This window comes from Mesocricetus auratus, unplaced genomic scaffold, assembly GCF_017639785.1.
Source record: "Mesocricetus auratus isolate SY011 unplaced genomic scaffold, BCM_Maur_2.0 Super-Scaffold_100676, whole genome shotgun sequence".
Classification (NCBI taxonomy): Eukaryota; Metazoa; Chordata; class Mammalia; order Rodentia; family Cricetidae; genus Mesocricetus; species Mesocricetus auratus.
Window position 1 is genome coordinate 175,180,739 of NW_024429266.1, and position 21,408 is coordinate 175,202,146.

At 46.2% G+C, this 21,408-nt stretch overlaps 1 protein-coding gene across 3 annotated transcripts in view; it reads right to left on the reverse strand.

The window, feature by feature from the left end:
- Positions 1 to 21,408, reverse strand: part of Vgll4 (vestigial like family member 4) — a 108,351-nt gene that overhangs the window by 60,923 nt on the left and 26,020 nt on the right. The window contains exon 1 of one of the 3 annotated variants that reach the window (XM_040738131.1): positions 18,627 to 18,647. The exons of the other annotated variants lie outside the window; for them this stretch is intronic. The gene's annotated coding sequence lies outside the window, so the exon portion shown is untranslated. Of the gene's footprint in view, positions 1 to 18,626; positions 18,648 to 21,408 lie in introns of those variants that run through there. 3 annotated transcript variants of the gene reach the window in all.

The following is a 21,408-nucleotide window of genomic DNA, read 5'->3' on the forward strand; positions in this document are numbered from 1 at the left end:
GCAAAACGCTTAGCAATGTCCCTTCCATGACTCAACAGCAGTAAATACAGTGGTTCTCAGGCAAGGAAACATCAGGCTCAACCCCAGGGGCCTACATGTTGAAAAGAACCAAATCCCCAAAAGTTGGCCTCTGACCTATACATGTACCATGGCATGCACACACCCATAAACAATGAATAAAAAAAAAATACATAAACACTAAGCAGGTGTGTCCTGGGCTGTATAAGAAGCCAGGCTGAAGCCAGGCATGGTGGTGGTGCAGAGGCAGGCAAATCATTGTGAGTTTGAGGCTAGCCTAGTCTACAAAGTGAGTTCCAGAGCAGCCAGAGCAAATACTGTGCAAGCCATGGGCAGCAACCATAAGCTCTTTCCTCCATGGTGCCTGCTGCAGTCCCTCTGCCTTGAGTTCCTTGATGGTGGACTGGGCTATACCCTTAAGTATACCCTTCTTTCCCTTACCCCCAGGAAGTTAATTTGGTCAGTGTTTTGCCACAGCAACAGAAAGCAAACTAGAACAGGACTCCACACATGTGCACTACAACATACAAACACAAAATATAAAATAATAAAATTTGAAAAATAAAACCCTGGCTCATAGGGCTGGAGAGATGGCTCAGAGGTTAAGAGCACTGGCTGCTCTTCCAGAGGACCTGGATTCAATTCCCAGCAACCACATGATGGCTCACAACCATCTATAATGGGATCTAATGCCCTCTTCTGGCCTGCAGGCATACACACAGTACAGAACAGTACATACAAAACAAACAAACAAATCTTCAAGGAAAAAAAAAAAACCTGGGCCAGAACAATGGCTCAGGAAGTTATCATGTACCATGCAGGTCTGACCACCTGAGTTCAGTTCCTGGAACGAGAGAGAGAGTGAGAGAGAGAGAGAGAGAGAGAGAGAGAGAGAGAGAGAGAGAGAGAGAGAGAGAGAGAGAGAGAGAGAGAGAGAGCTGACTCCCAAAAGCTGTCTTCTGACCTCATACATATACAGCACACACACACTTGTGCACACTCACGCAAGAAATAATAAATAAAATAAATGTTAAAGCAACTAACTGAAGGGCAGCCTCTCCCTCTGCCACGGCCATGCTGCATGGCAGAGTCTAAATCCCACCCTGCAGATTCTTACTATAGTTCAGGTCTGATCTATTCCTCCACTGAAAATACCCACTGCCAAACATGTCCATTCTCAAACCTGCTCAGACTGATCACAAGCAAAGCATCAGCAGGAGGGACTGTCAAGTGCAATTAGGAGGTGGTACACACACCTTTAATCCCAGCACTCAGGAGGCAGAGGCAGGCAGATGTCTGTGAGTCAGCATGGTTTATAGAGTGAGTCCCACGACAGCCAGAGATACACAGAGAAATCCTGTCTTGAAAAACACAAAACAGCAACAACAAAAACCAAACCAACAAACAAAAAAGTGGTAGTGGGAGGGGGAGTTCTAAGTTTGAGCCATACCAAAGATAAAAACAGGATAAACCTTGTCACTGGGACTAGGGACACAGATAAGAATGATGCCAAGTACACAGAAAGACCCCCAGGCTAGAGCACTAGGCCAAGTGAAGGAGGCATCTATCAAATATTAGAACATACAGCAATGGCCCTTACCTGAAGTGACAGGGGGAACCAAATAGGCACCATCAAACCATATTCTATACAGAGAAGATACAGACAACTGCCATGAGAGAAGCTGTTTGGGAAAGAAGCCACCCAGGCTCTGTCTATGTACCAAAGTGAATTCTATGTGCTTTGAAGGTGACTTGTACGCTTAGCAAGAAACTGCTACAAGTATGTGTCTGCTACCTGATCTGGAAGACAGAAGTACTGCCTAAGACAGAAATAAAGTTTTTGGATGAAGGAAGGAAGGAAGGAAGGAAGGAAGGAAGGGAGGGAGGGAGGGAGGGAGGGAGGGGAGGGAGGGAAGGAGGGAAGGAAGGAGGGAAGGAAGGAGGGAAGGAAGGAAGGAAGGAGAAAAAAAGGAAAACACACCATACAGGGAAAAAAATGAGTCATTTGATTGACCACTCAAATTTATGCTTTTATAAATAATTGAATGTTCTCACCTGCCAAAATAACAGTTTTCCAATCTTCTTTGTCTGGAAAGGCAGGATGCCACTTCTACTCACTGGTAAATACTAAAGTGTCCATAGGCACAGCAGGCACATCAGCCCCTGCACTGACTCTACATCTGGAACACCACCCTAAGAAAATGAGATTTCATTGGCAAAGAAAGCGCCGCCTGTCACAATGCCATTTATTCGCTACCCTTCAGCGTCTTGCCGTATTGCCTAAGCTGGCTCAAGCCATCTTCCTGCCTCAGCATCCCCAGCAGCAGGCACTCCTCGCAGCTGGCTAACTTACCTCCCCTACCCTTTTCTGTGCTCCCACATGCTCAGCAAGTGTTCAACTACCAAGCTCCATCCTTAGCTTCGCTTCATGCCACTACTACAACAGTAGAAACACGGGAGGCTCTAGAGGAAGATAATGAATCAAAGCTGGAGCTGTGGGTGCTGATGGTGCTGCAGCCACAGTACCTGTAAGAACAAGCAGCATCCCCAGCACCTGCCACACTGGAAAAAAAAACTAAACTGAAACACACTCACCACACCCCAAATCCTGCAAGTACGTAATGACCATGCACTGACTGGGAGGCACAGCAAACACAGACACACTGAGCTAGATCCCTCCCCCAAGGCAGGGTCTCACGCTAAAGCTCTGGCTGTCCTGGAACTCCACCTGCCTCTGCCCACCAAGTGCAGGGATTAAGGGCGTGTGCCAATATGCCTGGCTCCGACACACTCAGCTTTCATGGCAGATGCTTTCACATTTCTCACCAACCACAAACAGTATTTTTCTTGTATAATTAATGTGAAGGAGACAGTTCTACACTTTAAAGTTAAAATGCAAGACAATATTCCCTAGGAAGACCCAATCAAGGGACCGCATGTTACTTTTTCAGGTTTTTATTTTTAATTATGTGCATGGGAATACAGGTACCTATAGGGTCCAGAAGCGGGTGCTGGATTCCCCTGGAGACAGAGAGAGACGGAGACAGAGAGACATCTTCAGTCTCTCCTCCCATGTTTACATGACCTACAGAGTTTGAACTCCAGTTTGGCAGGAGCACATTTACCTGAACTACACGTTCAAGTGGTCTAAGTCCCAACAAGGTAAATCAGAATTATCTTTCAAGTTCCCTCTATCACACTTCCTTCCAAGAAAAGACCTCCACTATGTCATGTTACTTCTGCAACGTGGGGTTGCTCAAGCTGACACATTTTACAATGTATTTTGCCATAATCTTTTCAAAGTTTATATTAATCTATCTATGTCTTAAATTTTGTCCCCCCCTGCAAAAAAAGGTACCAGTTAAGTTCAAATATACTCAACTCCTACTAAGTAACACAGGAACATTCTGTGCACTGTCGGAGGTGATGGTCAACACACATCCGTGTAATTTAGAAAAACAACATAAAACAAGATGTAGATTTTCAATACAACATCTCCCTCTAGGGGCCAAATTTAAATCACACTGGCAACTCTAGAAAAGTGAAGTTCCTAGTGTGTGCTGTCTTTCAAACACAAAACCCTTTGTTTTTATCTAGACATGTCACAGAAAACGCCTCTTACCAAAAAGCATCACCTTTATTAAATTAAATAATTGAAATTAAAACAATATTATGAAGAACCAATTCTATTGGTATCACATTACTAACAGGAAGGCCTACGTAAACTTAAAAGTGCATATATTCAGAATGGTGGCTCATCTCTTTATTAACTTTATTTTATTTTACATGTATGGGTGTTTTGTCTGCATGCATATCTGTGTACCATGTCCATACCCATGCAATACCCATGGAGGCCAAAAAAGGGCACCAGTCCACCAAAACTGGAGTGACAAAGGTTGTGAGCCACCACACTGAGCCATCTCTCCAGTCTCCTGTTATTTAAAATACTTAGAAAATCCCAAGTGTGATGGGGTTGATACCTGTAATCCTAGCACTTGTGACTCTCCAGGAGGATTACTGTGAGTTCCAGTTCACTGCCAGTGCCGCTGCTACTGCCGCCACCGCCACCACCACCACTGCCGCCACCGCCGCCACCACCACCCCTTAATAAACTGGTTCTGTGAGAAGGGGACAAATTATCATCCCAGAAAGAGTGTTACAGCTACTGCTTCCCATGCCCAACAATGAAAGCAACTGAAAATGACTACTGTAATTTTTGTTTCTGCAAGTATGCTGGCTATTTTTATGTCATCTGGGCACAAGCTAAAGTCATCTGAGAGAAGGGAACCCCATGAGAAAATGCCTCCATAAGATTGGACTGTAGTGGTCCCAGCCCATGATGGGTGTGGTCATCCCTGGGCTGGTGGCCCTGGGTTCTATAAGAGTGAACATTGAGCAAAGCCAGTAAGCAGTGCCACTCCAGGGCCTCCATCAGCTCCAGCCTCTAGGTTTCTGCCCTGTTTGAGTCTGCCCTGGCTTCCCTCAGTGATGGACGGATACCTAGAAGTATAAGCTGAAATAAACCCATTTCTCCCCAAGTTGCTTTGGTCATGGTGTTTCAGCACAGCAATAGTTAACTCTAAGACAACAAACAATTTAGGTTTCCTGAAATCCTATCCACAAGTCATTCCCTGGAGAAGCATTGCTCTGATGATAGTCACACTGTAACAAATCCTAAATATCCACAGGTATATCCTGCAAGATTGACCAGAACAAACTTCTGAGGCAAAGACGAGAAGGGACAGTTCGCAGTGACCGGCCAGGTTCCAGAGGGTCAGCACTTGAAAGGCTAAGCTCACTGCAGTGCTGATGTGACACCCACAGTCCTTTAACCAATCCCGGTGGTCCCCAAACTCCATGGCTTAGACAGCACTTCAGTGGCAGCCTGCCTCAGTCAGAGTCCTGCCTACAAATCAAAAACATGCCTGTTAATTTCACAGAGCCCCTCTTGTCCTTGTCTTGTTACTAACTGTGGGTGCTACCAGCATAAGCAGGATGAAGAAGTCTGGGGTGCTGCTGACCACCCATAATGCACTGGGCAGTCTTTTCTCTCTCTCTCTCTCTCTCTCTCTCTCTCTCTCTCTCTCTCTCTCTCTCTCTCTCTCTGTCTCTCACACACACACACACACACACACACAGGGGAATTATCTATAAAAAAATAGTAATTATGCTACTGCTAAAGTCTAAACGGATCATTTCCTGAATTTTCCTCCTTAGACTAAGTACAACTTAGGGTCTACTGCCCACTATCCTAGAGTTGTCACCTCTCCTCAGCAGAGAGGATATAAGGCAAAGGGCATTTTATTTTTCTTTGCACGGGAAGGACATGTGCCATAGTATTAGGGTCTTTGCAAAAAGAGTTTCACCCATACGAGGGAAGCACCCTGAGTCACACCCCAGTCTATTTTAATCCTCAACAGTATTGTCAGAGCGAGGCCAAATCTTTTTCTTTTCTAGTTATTTATTTTTATTTTATGTGTATCTGTGCCTGAGTGTATGCCTATATATGCCAAATGCATGCAGTGCCCTCAGAGGCCAGAAGAGGGCATCTGATCTCCTGGAAATGGAGTTACAGATGGTTGTGAGCAGCCATATGGGTGCTGGGAACCAAACCAAGGTCCTCTGCAAAAGCAATAAGTGCTCTTAACCACTGAACCATCTCTCTAGCCCCCATTATTACTTTTTTTTCTTTTGGTTTTTCAAGACAGGACTTCTCTGTGACTTTGCAAGCTGTCCTGGAAATAGCTGTTATAGACCAGGCTGGTCTTGAACTCAGAGAGCCACCTGCCTCTGCCTCCCGAGTGCTGGGATTAAAGGCATGTGCCACCATCACCCGGCCCCATTATTATTTTTTAATCCTATAAACTGTATGCGGTACTGCAAAGTAGAACTAAGTACTTTTGTTGAAAATACCTTTAAGGCAAATAATGGCCAGTATTGTTTAAGTCTTCTCACAAAGCAAACAGCCCAGGTTTTCCAAGATGGATTTGCTATTGTCATCCTACAGACATCCCTCCAATGTTTTTATCAATGTGTGTTTATGTGGAGAGTAACATGACCACCAGAATTCCATCCACACAATGGGCAGTCTGGGGCCTGTGAGGCATCTCAGTGACAAACCTGACAACCTGAGTTTAATCCCTGGTGGAAGGACAGAACCAACTCTGGCAAACTGTGCTCTGACCTTCGAACTGTGCACATGTTCACAAAATAAATAAATGTAATAGAAGTCACAGATTTTTGAGCAGGGTGTTGCAATCCACAACTGTCATCCCAGCACATAGGAGCATGAAATAGAAAGAGCACACTTTAATCTAGACTGGGTTACACTGAAACCCTACTCCTAAAAACACAAAGGAAGGAGAGGCAGTTTTCCCATGCATTGGAACCAGTCAGGAGTTTTCCAAGTCATGAACAGTCCAGTCCCTCACCAGACAAGCCCTGGTGCCCTAGGGAGGGAAACAGAAAAATGAAGTTCAGACTTACAAGTGTACACCACAGACAGTTAAAAAACTGCTTCTCCTTCTGGGAACCCCTGTCTGCAAGCCCAGCCTTACTGCTGCAGTACTCCTCACTACAGCCAGGGGACACTGTGAGACAACCTAAACACACTTAGGCATTCAGTATTCCTTTACAGGGAAGGGTACACAGGCAATGCACACACAATCAGCCTGTCTCTGACTCAGGCTTTCTTGTTGACCCATCCTCAGAGGGAAGTCCCTCCCAGAATCTGCCCTCTCAAGGCAACTGGTAGAGAATTTCCTGTCCTCTAAGGCTATGTTAAGTGGTGGCCATAGTCTCTTTACAGAGGTGTCAACAAATATTTACAGAGAGAACAAAGTGAAACAAGGACCTGTAAATTCAGCTGAGCACAGAGGACAGCAGGCAAGGCACCCAGGCCCCAAAGGTTTCTGACTGAGTTCGGGACACTGGAAACGGGCCCCTGCCTTCTACATCCCACAGCTCCTGATGCTCTGAACAGGTAGGGAGCAGAGAAGGCCAAAGCAGACATCATGACCCCATGGCTTACTTTTGCCATTTAAAAAAAAAAAAGTTTTCCCTTAGGTCCATTCACAGTGTACAAAGAAGAGAAGAATAATTGAACAGACCTCACAAGAGATACACCAGCCGGATAAGGTACATAAGTCATACAAGGTTCCAGAGTCATTCAATACCACCTGGGGTGGCAACGGGTTCCTGAAGTTTCAGGTGTATGGGAGCATCCTGCAGGAGGACAGTGAGGTCCTCCCTTACTAAGGGGCAGAGAGAGCTGCCAGACATCGGCTCTGTCCACTCCTGGGTTTCTGTTTTCAAGCCTTGCAATGAGAGCAGTGTCAAATTCTCAAGAAGCAGAGGACTTCAAACCAATCTCACATGTGGGGTCTGAAAAGTTAATTCAATCTCCCCAGCACAGGAGAGCAAGCTCTTACCACAGTGACCTCGTAGCCAGCCACAAGTCTAGAATCATTTCACAGCTCAGTGACACATGAGACAGCTTTGGAAATGCACTAGGTCCCCTGTGGCCCCATACCACCACCGATGCTGGAGATGGAGGCTGGGACCTAGAGCAAGCTAGGCAAGCACTCCACCACTGAACCACAACCCATAAGCCCTGGAGGACAAACAGAATATATTCCTGCAGCAGCGAGATCAAGAGGAGGATGAAAAAGGACATGGCAGGCGGTAACAGAAAGGACACCGAGCCTGCTTTCCTATATGAATGCACAGCAGCTTCCTGGTCTAAGGGACCTAGACAGTCAGAAAGGACTCGGTTCACAACCCAGCTCCAATACATACTGGGCTGCTCCGTCTCATCACCTGACTGCACAGCTCTTGACCTCCTGAAGTGCAGATGAGCATGGCAGACCCTCCCCACCCCCACACCATGAAGGGGATGTCTAGGGCCAAACCAGAGAATTCAAACTCAGAGTTCTTGCTGTCATTTTTCCTGCATGATGGTTTCTTCATGTTCCATAAGAGATGCCAAGTCTGTTAGGGTGACAGGCCTGCCCTGCCCCAACCCCAAAGAACGTCAAACAGACCAGCCATAAAAAAATAGCGGGAACAAAGGTCACTGCCACTGCCCATTTAACGGCTCTCTGAACACTCTTAAGACTCAACTGGCACGGGCCCCTTAACACCCAGGTGGACTGCTTAGAGAGTTTTAAGATTATTGCCCTGAAAAGCTATAAAATACTCAAAACCCACATGGCGTACACATCTGTCACTTACGGAGACTGCACTAATGGAGGGGTACACTCCCCCTGATGACTTCCCACAAAAGGTAGATCACTCCCTTCTTGGCCCAGCCTGCCCTCCTCTGCAGACTATAGTATGGAAAAGCAGGTTCCCTTCCATCACTACCCTACCTGCACTGTCTAAAACCCCAGAGTTCTGATGGCTCCTCCTCCCCTGAGCTCCTCCCCCCACTCCCACATGAACACTGGTTCATGTAACACTGGTGACTGCCACCTCTGCTGGGGTCACATTGTTTTCTTACTACAGGGCACATTAGTTAGTGCTCTTCCTTCCACGCGGCAAGAAAGACAGAGAAAGAAACAGAGAGACACTGGGCGAGAGATTACTGGTCACAACAGACACAGAAGGCTGCTTTTCATTCTCCAGTAAGCGAGCTCTGCAACAACACTTTCCAGTTACCCCCAGTGCTGTGCTCCTCTGGGGACCACACTGAGTGACACATGGTTACCTGGAATGAGTGGCTGGTTGCACACAGGTCTGGACAAGGCCTGCCTGGGGGACTAGACACCATAACAGACTTCACTCACACATGTTTCATGGGAGATCCTATTACTTGTGAATGGCTCTACCATCCACTCTGAAATGGTTATTCAAGGCCTCCAGCTGCAAGGTACTTGTATAAACAGCCCCATAGTGCCCACCACCCCAAGAAAACAATGACTCCAACCAAGTACAGTCTTCCGATTCACATTGCACCCAAATAAGTGCTTCCTCCCACTCACTCTTCTGTTTCCTACCATTGTAAGGAGGAGAGAAAACTCACCCTGTGTAGGCAGGCTCGGGGGTAGTTTCCCCTTCCCCCAAAGCAGTAACCAAGCCACCAAATTTAGAACAGCTGCCATCAAAGCCCTGAGTTTCTAGCTTGGCTTTGGAAATACCAAGAAAGCCCCTCCCCTCCTACACACACACACACACACACACACACACACACACACACACACACACACATCCAGGAAAGCCAACACAAAGCAAATAGCAGCTACTTCCCTCCACCACGCTGGCTGGGCTTGGCAGATCACGGCTGCATTCCTGCTTTCATTATCATGACTAATTAAAACAAAAATAAAAACAAAAACTAGCTGCCAGTTTAATACACCAGAAAGGCCAGAGATTGAGAACACAGGAATTCATTCTGGATCTTTCACTTTATTGGCCTGGCATGTGGTACAGGACTCTTCATTAAAGAGAGAACTCAAGCCCTCAGATTCCCCCTCATAAATGCACATTAGTTAATGTGGAACAAGAAAGTGGACTTGAACAAGGTGGCCAATGTACACTTATGAAATGTGCAACAGTCTGTTATGTACATGACAATCTGGAATGTGCTAACCCCAATGCACAGACAACTTTTTTGCTTTCAAGCACGGTGTGCTGATTTCCATAGTCCCATGCATAGCGAACAAGACATCACAGAAGTAGAACCCACAGCCAGAGAGACAACACCTCCATACAGGCTACAACATGGCAGAGATTTCTGCTTGGCACTGCAAAAGGAAAAACTCCTACCTCACTGGCCTGGAAGCTAATGGGGTCTGGACAGAAAGAATCCAAAGCCTGTGTTCTAGAAGGGCTTATATCTGAGTGCAGAACACAACAGTTACAACCACACACTAGAAGGCAGGAAAGAAAGACCACCTTGTGCAGGGACTTGGGTGTAGATTTTCATAAAGTAACATCTGTCCAAGACTTTAACAGAACTGCAAAGCAAGGTTGAAGAACAATGTTTTCCCAGCAGAGACCTTCATCAAAGAAGCACGTGGGGTAACTCCTAGTCATCCATAAGCAACATGGGCAGCCTGGACTACATACAGAAACCTCATCTCAATAAAAGCCACAAGAAGTTACTAAAAATACAAAGATACCCATGAAGGCCCACCGCGGGAGATGGGGCGCACAGATTCCTGGAGGATGTGGGTGTAGACATATGTGTTACCTCCTCCTCTCTGGAAAACGAAGATACCATCTGACTGGACATTCTCCTTGAAGCCACCAACCTACTGTGACCTTCTGGGTTTTATCTCACAGGGAGCAAGCCAGGGCTGCCCCATGTGTGGTTTGCCTCAAAGCACTGTCCACACAGTGCTGATGGCAGTGGACTCCACATTTACCAGGGACTCTGCTCTCCATAGTTACTCTCAGAACACGTCTTACTGCCATTGAGTATGCTGTTCCGCAAATGGTAACACCCCAGTTTAAATTCTGGGTTTACCATGCAAGTTCTGCACGTCTCCATCTCAGCAGAGTCCTTCTGTGTAACTGCTACTTTTATTTATTTACTTATTTTTAATTAAAAAGGGAATGTGGGGCTGGAGAGATGACTCAGCAGTTAAGAGCACTCGTCGCTCTTACAGAAGATCTGGTCTGGCTCCCGGAATCCACATGGTGTCTCACAACTGTCTGTAACCCCAGTTCCAGAGGATCTGGTGCCCCTTTCTGACCTCTGAAGGCACTGCCTGCACAGACATACACACAGACATGCACACAGACACACACACAGGTAAAACACCCATACACATACAAACCCCTTTTTAAAGAAGAGCCGGTGGAGTGAAGTTGAGGGAAATTCCTGGGTAGTTACACAGACACTTCTAGCGCTGGTTCTTTCCTTCGGGGAAACTTGCACTGTGAAAAGGACTGTTGGCTTTTTAGCCTCCATTTCCTCATTTGTCATGAGAAGGAGATGAACTGCCTGGGTGCCCTTTCAAGGAGTGGCTAGCCTCTGCTGCCAGCTCCTGCAGGGCCTGCTTGGGAACAAACAGCTAAAACAACAAACAAAAAATGCTTGCATTGCTTTTTTAAAATTTTTGCTTATTATTATTGTGTATGTGTATGTTAGGAATATTGGGTGAGGGGGACCTTGGCAGATTCCATGGCGAACGAAGGACAAACACACCAGGCAGATAGACAGAGCCTAAGTCAGAAGTTTTATTAGAAAGGGAAGGGAGAGAGGAAAAGAGGGAAAGAGGGAGGGAGGGAAGAAAACAGGCAGGGAGAGGTAGGGGGAAGGAGAGAGAGAGAGACAGGAAAAGTCCTGTTTGCCCCTTCAGAGGAACAGCAGGAAAGAGAGTGGGTGGATTTTTCTTTTAAGGGGTCCTTTGCACCTGCCTATAGACTACACAGTGACATAGCAGCCATAGAACCCTGGGCTGGCCAGGGTTCTGCCTGAGTGCATTCTGCCAAGTGACAAAGTGACATCATGCCTGAGTCCTTACACACATGACGTGTACGGCTACGGTGCACATGTGGGGAGGTCAGAGGGAAACTGGAGTCAGTTCTCTCCCTCCACCTTTAAGTGAGTTTGGAGATCAAACCTGGCTGTCAGAATTGCACTGTGATCTCACTCCCTGAACCATCCCATCAGCCTGTACTTCTTTACCTTAGTAATAACATCAAGTTAAACACGCGACTTGACAAAAGCAGTATTTACATGGCCATGGGGTCTTGGTAGTTTACTTGAAGGTAAGTAATCATTATTTCTACCACATATCTAAGCAAACTATCTTTAAAAGCACCCTCACAGGAGGCTGAATATATATTCAACAGATGAAAACACCCACCTTGGGAGGCGCAAAGCCACTTGTAACTCCAGCTCCAGGAGATCCAGTGCCCTCTTCAGGCCTACATGGTTCTGTGCGCACACACACAAGCACATGGTATTCCTCCAGACACACACACACATGGATGAAAATAAACTTCAATTTTTTTTCAAAAACTTCCTAACAAAGCCAGGTGTGGTGGCACCTGACTGTGATCCAAGCACAGGGGAAGCAGAGGCAGGAGGATCAAGAATTCAAGGCCATCCTTGGCGAGGCCAGCTTGGTTACATGAGACCCTAGCACCAAGAGGAATCAAAAACAGGAAAAACCGAAACACCACAGAAAATCCATGACAGTGTTCCTTTAGTTGGTTTATGGGTTTTCAATCTTATATTTGTTCTGATAGCCTCCATAGTCCAGGCTGGCCCTTAACTCCTGATTCTACTCCCTCTACCTCATCCCAACCGCTGGGAGTAGGGGCAAAGCCACTGCATTCTGTATACTCGGAACATCTGAACAGGACAAACCACAAGAGTCAGTGCACACATTTAAACGTTTGGCTATGGAGCCAGAGAAATAGCTCTCTCTATGGGTAAGAAAGCACCTGGAGTGCCAGCCAGAGGACAGTTCAATTCCAGAGAGGGGGGCGTGCAGGAGCAAGCATCTGCAATCCCTGCAGTCCTGTGGAAAGATGGGAGTGGGAGACAGGACAGCTGGACGGAAGTGATGGGCCTGGAACCTCGGCTAGGCAGCAGAAGCCAGAGACCACAACTCAATAAGTGGAAGCAGAGAAGGGACTCCTGAAAACTGACCTCTGACCTCTGGCAGTGCTGTGGCATGTGCCCTCTCCAGACTACATACACAAAAGAACTCTCATAAAGTAAAATGGATCTGAACTCCAACTAAACAGCCACATCGCAGTTAAAAACGCTTCTCCACTTCTTCCTCACGGTCCCTCTGCCACATGGTCTCTGCGAGGGCAACCAGAGATTTTTTTTTTAATGTTCTTAGTTACTTTTTAAAAATAAATGACATTTCTTACAAAACCAAGTTCTAAGCATTGCTCAACACCACACCCTCATCTGCTCTAAAAGCCATACTCAGATCCCAACACTACTCACCCCTGTCCCACCCCCACCTGTGGGGGCACCATGCCGCCAGCCCACACCCAGAAGGGAGGGAGAAAATGCTGAGTGGACAAAACACCAGGTGAGTAGCTGGAGGAAGACACTAAGTAGCCAACCAGGTTCCATCCCTGTCACGGGTGCCAACCGTCACTAACTGGCAGAGAGGTATCAGGATCCCAGACTAGATGCTGCTCGGATTATGCCCACCTACAGCAGCCCTCTCTACAGCTGACTGTATGGGGCCTGGATTCCAGGAGAATGTCTGCTACCATTCTTACATCCCCATGATGGTAACCACATGTGTGTCCCCACCCTTGGAGTGGCACATTCCTTCCTAGCAACTTCCTCCCGTCTCCATGCCACTCAGGAATCAAAGACAGCCCTGAAACCTCCCCTCTTCCTCTGGGACCTCTAAGAAGGGATCATCACCTTCTGTCTAATGGGCCTGAAGTCTCCCCGCCACACTGCATTCTGTCCGTCTGCATATGGTGTCACTGATTCTTCTGAAAAATGTCTTACCCAAAAGGACAATCGGCCTTGCTGTCCCCCTTGAGCCCTAAATCCGAGACCTTGCAGGAAGGATGGAAGACACAGTGTCCCTCCCTTCTACCCACAAGTTCCTGACCACTTACTATATTTTGTTCTAGACAACATAGACTCAACAGTATATGAAGCAGGGATCTCTACTCCCAGGGCTGTACATCTTAGTGTATATAGGAAGCAAAAGATGAATAAAAAATAAAGTGGAAAAATATGACTAAGCCAGTGGTGGGGACAGAGTGAGAGACAAGGAAGGCCACTCTAAGAGGGTGTGTTTGCAGGGAACACATGGAAACATCTGCACATAAGTCCACAGGGATTTGTAAAGAAAGGCAGAACTGCAAAGGCCCCGAGGCCGTGGGGAGGATGCTCATCTGAACAGCAGAGAAGCCAGCTTGGCTCAGAGGTCATCTAAGACCTTTAGGCATGCTCTGTGTGGCGTGGACAGCTACAGGAAGTGTTCTGAGCGGGAGCCACAATCTGATTGAGGGTTTGCCTGAATGTATGTATGTGTACCACATGTAAACAGTGCTCAGGGAGTCTAGAAGAGGGTGCTAGGAACTGAACTCTGGTCCTCTGCAAGAGCAGTATGTGCTCTTAACCACCGAGCCATCTCTCCAGCGCTATCGGTTAATATAACTTTTAAATGCATACTTGAGCATCACTGTTACTCACACTGAAAAGAGGGTAGAGAAGTTGAAGCCTGCAAACTTATGCTATACTACAGGTCACCTTCAGAAACTACAAAAAGGATTGGAAATGTACCCAATGGTGCAATGCCTACCATAGCCCACTCTGAAACCACTCTATCCCCCAGGCTGGCCTTGAACTTGAAATGCTCTGAACATAGCCTTCCTTGTGTTGGGATGATAGGCCTGATCCACCATGCCCAGCCTCCCCACCCACCTTTACTTCTTTCATTAAGCAACTGATGGTTCTAAGCAACAATCCCTGCAAACATGTGCACACAGGTGCATCCCTTGACAGACTCTCTCTGGACCAGCGGTGTGTAATGAAACAGCATTCTGGATATATGAACTTATCATCCTGCATCTCCAACACACTCAGACCCACTGAGCCACTCACCTTCACCAGCATCTCTCGATGGGGGGACAGAAGCCATAGGCAGTACCCCTTTCTGTAGCAACAAAGAACAGGACAGTTTTCTGATACTATCTCTCTGGCTTGCTTAACATTATCATGTTTATCTTCAGAGTGCGTCATTTCAATCTACTTAAAGATAGAAAATGACGGCATGTGCTTCAACAAAATCCTCCATACCTCTTATCTGTTTGTTTTATCTTACCCACCAGGCTGCACAATCAGGCAGGATCATGTTGATTGCCTTTATATAACTTCTGTGTATTGCCAGCATACAGATGGAGCACACAAAGAATGCTCATAGTGGACTAGGCCGTGGCTCAGTGGTAGAGCATCTGCCTGGCATGATGCCCTGGGTTTCATCCCCAGTGCCACAGAAACAAATGGGACAGAACAGGAAATACCATGGACGAATGTGAGATGACAGAAGGAGACCCAGCATGGAAGCCAGATAAGGAAAATTAACTCTAAAGCTCAACGTCATTACTAGCTAGCATTTGATTCCAGAACAAACAAAGGTTTCCTGCAAACAGAACTATTCCAACCTGTGTTCTCATGGGATCAATTTCCTATATTTTGATTTTTGTCTGTTTTGGTGCTTTTTGTTGTTGTTTTGGGGTTTTGGATGAGGGTTTTTTTTAAAGATTTATTTATTACGGGGAAAAAGATTTATTTATTATGTATACAGTGTTCTGTCTGCATGAATGCCTGCATGCCAGAAGAAGGCACCAGATCTCATTATAGATGGTTGTGAGCCGCCATGTGGTTGCTGGGAATTGAACTCAGGACCTCTAGAAGAACAGCCAGTGCTCTTAATCTCTGAGCCATCTCTCTAGCCCTGTTTTTGTTTTTTGAGACAGGGTCTCACTATATAGCTCTGTATGTCCTGGAACTCACTATGTAGTCCAGGCTGGCCTCAAACTCAAAGAGATCCACCTGCCTCTACCTCCCAAATGCTGGGATTAAAGGTGTGTGCCACCATGCCCGGCCTCAATTTCCTATCTTTAAACTAGAAAACAACACATTTCTTCAAGACAGAGAGAAAAAAAGAAGGAAAGAAGAGGGAAGGGGAGAAGAGGGGAGAGAAGGAGAAGGGAGGGGAGGGGAGGGGAGGGGAGGGGAGGGGAGGGGAGGGGAGGGGAGAGGAGAGGAGAGGAGAGGAGAGGAGAGGAGAGGAGAGGAGAGGAGAGGAGAGGAGAGGAGAGGAGAGGAGAGGAGAGGAGAGGAGAGAGAAGAAATAAAAAACAAACAAACCACCCCACTATAATTTTGGAAATCAATGCCAGCCTGACCTACATAGAGAATTCCAGACTATCCAGAACTACACAGTAAGTTCCTCAAAAAAATTTTTTTTGTTTTTTTTAATTAAAAGAGTGGTGTGTGTGTGTTCTATACTGGTTGTAAATCCCTGGGATTAAACTCAGTGTGCATGTGTGAAGGAGTCAGTTCTTCACCATGTGAGTCCTCAGGCTTGGCAGCAAGCACCTTTGCCTAATGAGCCATTTTGCTGACCCAATAAAGCTCCCCCACCCGCTTCTCTCCAGTAGGTAGGAAGAGCAAACTCTAACCATAAAAAGTCCAGTAAACACATAATCCAACCACAGTCGCCATCATCAAATAGCCTGTGCTGTCCATCAGTCCATGTGCGACCACATACAACTGTCAGTCCATGTGTGATCACACACACACTGTCAGCATGGCCAGTCTTTTTAAACCAGCACCACAAGTCCAGAAGTGAAGAACTGGTCCATCAGTGACTCCTACAGGTGACAAGAATCTTTATGCTTCATTAACAACCTTTCAGGACTGTCGCTAGGCCCAGGTTCACACAAACTGAGCCATCATGATACAGTGCACAACACCCACCCACCTGTACATCTGTCACTTCGTGACTGTTTCCCTCCCTAAAAAAAAAATCTTTCACCGGGCGTTGGTGGCGCACGCCTTTAATCCCAGCACTCGGGAGGCAGAGGCAGGCGGATCTCTGTGAGTTCGAGACCAGCCTGGACTACCAAGCGAATTCCAGGACAGCCTCCAAAGCCACAGAGAAACCCTGTCTCGAAAAACCAAAAAAAAAAATCTTTCAACTCATCTTCCAGGAAGCCATTTCTTCCTAAACCTCTGTTGTCAGCTCAGTGCCAAGGACCACACTCACTCACTCTGGCACCTGGTGCTTGGGATAAGCAGTCACGTGACCACGTGGTTTCTAACTTGCAGCTCACAGATGTTGCCTTTGGGAAAACTTCTAATCTTCCTCCCAAGTCTGATATTCTTCTATTTTTCCCTTCTTTCCTTCCTTCCTTCCCTTCAAGACAAGGTTTCTCTGTGTAGTCCTGGCCGTCTTCAAACTCAGAAATCCGCCTGCCTCTGCCTCCCGAAGACTGGGATTAAAGGTGTGTGCACCACCACTGCCCTGAAGCAATACTCTTTTAAGTGACAAAAAAATCCTTGGCAGGCATAATTGATTCTAGAAAATGTCTAATTACTTGGACATGTGTTATTCATAAGAAAGTGTTATCTGGAAATACAAATGCCATTTCAAAACAGAGCTTAAAGCTTAGAGCTGATTACTGTGGGTATGCACAGGAATGGTATGAACATCACATGGGTGCTGATTCTAGAATATTCTTCCATCTGTATCAATTCTGATGCCACTGTGCAAAGTTAAACAGAATCACATTTCAGCAGGTGAACTTGCGTGTTGTTTGGCTCTGCACCAGCCAGGCAAGGTCTTACCATGGTGGACCCTGTTAGTCACAGACCTCATTTCCTTCCTCTCTCCATCCTTCCCAACCTACTCCCTCCCATATTTAAGAGAAAGAGATTTGTTATATTACCCAGATTGGCCTTAAAAGTTCTGATTTCAAGTGATCCACCTGTCTCAGCTTCAAAGTAGCCTTTATAAAGAGCAGAAGCCACAGTACCCAGATGCATGGCAGTTTCTTTACATTTATTAAAATAGACAAGTTTCACCTCCACCCAGTGTAACATTCTATCTCCAAGTGACTCCAGCTCTGAAGGGAGATCTAACTCACCTGAGCTGCTGAGGCCCATTCAGAATGTAAGCATGTGAGTACTATTTAATGTGACTTAACTCAAGGACCCACCATGAAATGTGTGAACATGCATACTCTAGACATGTCTTCAATCTGTGTTATATGTAAGTGATATCATTAACACCTTTATTAAACAGAAGTAAAAGTCACTTATTTTGGACATGAATAAAACTTCCCTGTCAATCTCCTACTCTTTCCCTACATCCTCACTGGAAACCACCTACTGGCAGGAGAAAGTGTATAAAAGTGTAAAGTGTGATTTTAAATTAAAGACAGTAGCCAGGCGTTGGTGGCGCACGCCTTTAATCCCAGCACTCGGGAGGCAGAGGCAGGCGGATCTCTGTGAGTTCGAGACCAGCTTGGACTACCAAGTGAGTTCCAGGACAGCCTCCAAAGCCACAGAGAAACCTTGTCTCGAAAAACCAAAAAAAAAAAAAAATTAAAGACAGTAAATGTAACAGGGCCCTAGACCTTAGCAGGCCCCTAGACCTTAGCATGACTGACTCCATGATGGAAGTACCATTCGGGCCATAAATGAAAACAAAGATCTAATCCATCAAAATTCATAGTTTGGAGATAGTACCTAAATGTACTAACTTGCTTTTTAGTTTCCATGTTCTCTTTTATGGCTAACTGTTCTTGTTAACTAAGTATGCCAACTCAAAACATGGCTTTTGTTCTTAAAAGCTCACCCTGAGAAAGGCTCAGGGATACACTGAAATCCTGAACACCCAGTGTAGTCATCAGCCAGCTAATAAAGATTTTCTATGGGCTTGAACCCATGTCCGAGCAGTCTTCTCTGGAGAACACCTCACAACACTAAGCAGGATCCATCCTGAACTGAGGAAGATTATGGCCTGGCCTCAAGCACAAATGTAGCTTGTTGAGGCAGAGGCCCTTAGATCACTGTGCCAGACCTTTGTAAGAAAACACCAAAATACCATCTTGCAATACTAGTCAATTGAGAAAATCAAAAAGAACATTCTTACCATGGTAAAGTCTGAGCTTCCCAAAGTTTCCAGCACATACTACTACTCACTTGCGGATCTTGTCAAAATAGGCAGGACTCTGTGTCAAACAAGCCCCCACCCAGAGCCTCGAATCACAGCACAGAGGCGTAGAGAATGGCCCCTGGGAGGCAGTACACAACCTGAGGGGTCTCATTCTGAGGTTCATGAGCTAAACTTTACTTTTGGTTTTGCTTTTTGTTTGTTTCTTTGTTTTAAATTCAGCTGGGTAAATTCCACCAAGCCAGGCCCTGGCTCAAAGCCCAGGATCCCAGTCACGTGTTCCTCAGAGGAAGATTTTCAAAATGCCTGGAATGCCCCCCCAGAAGGATTTTTGCCTAAAATTCTAGCCAAAACTCTTGATCCCCCACAACCCAACGATCCCTCTGCCTATGAGCCTTCCTCTTACTTTGATTCCTTTCCGGCTCTGCACTGTGTGGCTGTTGCTGGCTTACCCATCTCCATTTACTTGCTTCAAAATAGCAAATCCATATGTGGGCAAAGAAAATTAACAGAGGGTCAGTGGGTAGAGGTTCTTGAACGACTCCCTCCGATCTAAGCTCAACCCTAGAATCCCACAGGGAAGGAAAGAATGAGCTCCCAAGAACTGTCTGACCTCCACACATGTGCAGCGGTTTATGGGCATCTGTGTCAAGTATGAACTCTTGTCTGTGGGAGTATGTGCAAGCCACGCGTGTATGCACTCCCCTGTGCATGTATACATATGCATACACATATACACATGAGACCCTGGGTTTGGTACCTAACACTAAATAAATAAACATGCATTCCATGCTTCCCCTCACACATACAGCCCAGCATTGAAGGATTTAGGGACCGGATAATCCTGGGCCTGGATGGTCTCTAGTCCAGCCAAGTCAATGTGAATCCTGGGTTCAGGGAGAGACCCTGCCTCAAAGGAATAAACAGAGTATGACACAGGAGGTAAGAAATATTCTCTTCTGGTCTCTGCGCACATGTTCAACAGGTACATGTACCTACACACATACACTCACTATCCATGCCTATGAGTTACTAACAATATAAGTTCCCACCCCTTACAGAGTTTCCCCTCCAGGGAGGGGCTTAGATCTTACACACTGGGTATGTAAGCTTCCATTGCTGTGATAAAGTCCATACATACCAAAGCTACTTGGGGAGGGAAGCTTTCTTCAGCTAGGGCAGAAACCTGGCAGCAGACAGTGAAGCAGAGACACGGAGGATCCGCTCACAGATTCACTCAGCCTGCTTTCTTACACACCTCAGGACCACATGCCCAGGGCTGACACCACCCACAGATCACTGGGCCTCCCACATCAACAATCAATCAAGAAGGAACTTACTCAATTAAGATTCCTTCTCACCGGGCACCGGTGGCACACCTTTAATCCCAGCACTTGGGAGGCAGAGTCAGGCAGATCTCTGTGAGTTCGAAGCCAGTCTGGTCTACAGAGTGAGTTCCAGGACAAGCTCCAAAGTCACCGAGAAACCCTGTCTCGGGAAAAAAAGAAAAAAATTCCTTCTCCCAAATATGTCCCAGTTTCTATAAAGTTGACAAAAATAAAAAATAAAAAATTACCAGCACACTGTAACATCAGAAAGTAACAAATAAAAAGAAGCTTGGGCCACACAACCTTGCAAGCAGACCACCACTGCTGAACTGCAGTTTAACTGGTCAGTGGAACAGTGTGCATGTTCCAGCATTTCAATAACGCCATGTTTTAAGACAAACAGAGCAGAGGAATACCATAGACTCACGAACAAGCCTGGGTCTGCAGAGTCCCTGAACAAGGCTGGGTCTGCAGTGTCCCTGAACAGGGCTGGGTCTGCAGTGTCCCTGACAAGGCTGGGTCTGCAGTGTGTGTCCCTCTTCTCTACTACTTTAAGCACCAAGTGAAAATGGCACACTGATGACACATTCCCCACTCGGCTCTCTGAAAGCCAGCAACTGGACTTCTGAATTCTGGGAACCTCTGAGAAACCTGCCCAGCCCAGGACAAAAGGCCTGGATCCTGAGGTTGAAGGTTCCACACCGGATGACCCTCAGGGATCTTCCTATACTAGAACTCAGACTGCAACTTCTGTATGCAGAATTTCTGAACCCAATCATTCCTTCTCTGAGAAAATAACTAGGTATTTAAACAAAGTTCAAAAGTGGAAGAGTTCAAATCAAACAACGCAAGCCAACCATTGTGGCACAGGCCTTTAATCCCAGAGGCTGAGGGTCTCTGAATTCTAGATCAGCCTGGTCTGCAAAGTGAGTTCCAGAACAGTCAGGGCTACACAGAAAAACCCTGTCTTGAAAAACAAAACAAAAAAAATTATTCAAGAAAGCAATCTAAGTGCATGGGGCTTTTAATTCTCTTCAGTCTGAGTACCTGTTGTACACATAATATAGGCCTATATATTTAGGTAATCTTGAAATCTCTTTTTTGGGTGAGATGAAGGAGGTAGAACATGTGGTTAACATGTATTAGGCCCTGGGTCTGATACCCAGTCTCTCACACACACACCTAATCCAGAGATGAAAGACCACCAATATTTATTTCCTGGTTTTAACAAAGGAAGGATAAAGGAAAAAAAAGAGTGGTAAGGAGAGGGGAAAGAGTGGGGGAAACACAAGAAATGAAGAGGCAGTAAAGGACATCTCCAGGCGCTGTGGCGTCACTCAGTGGGGAGCATCTGCATAGTAAGGGGAGGGTATGGGTTCCATCCCCAAAAAGGCAGGGGGGAAAGGCTGGAAATGCAGGTCTCACAGTTTACA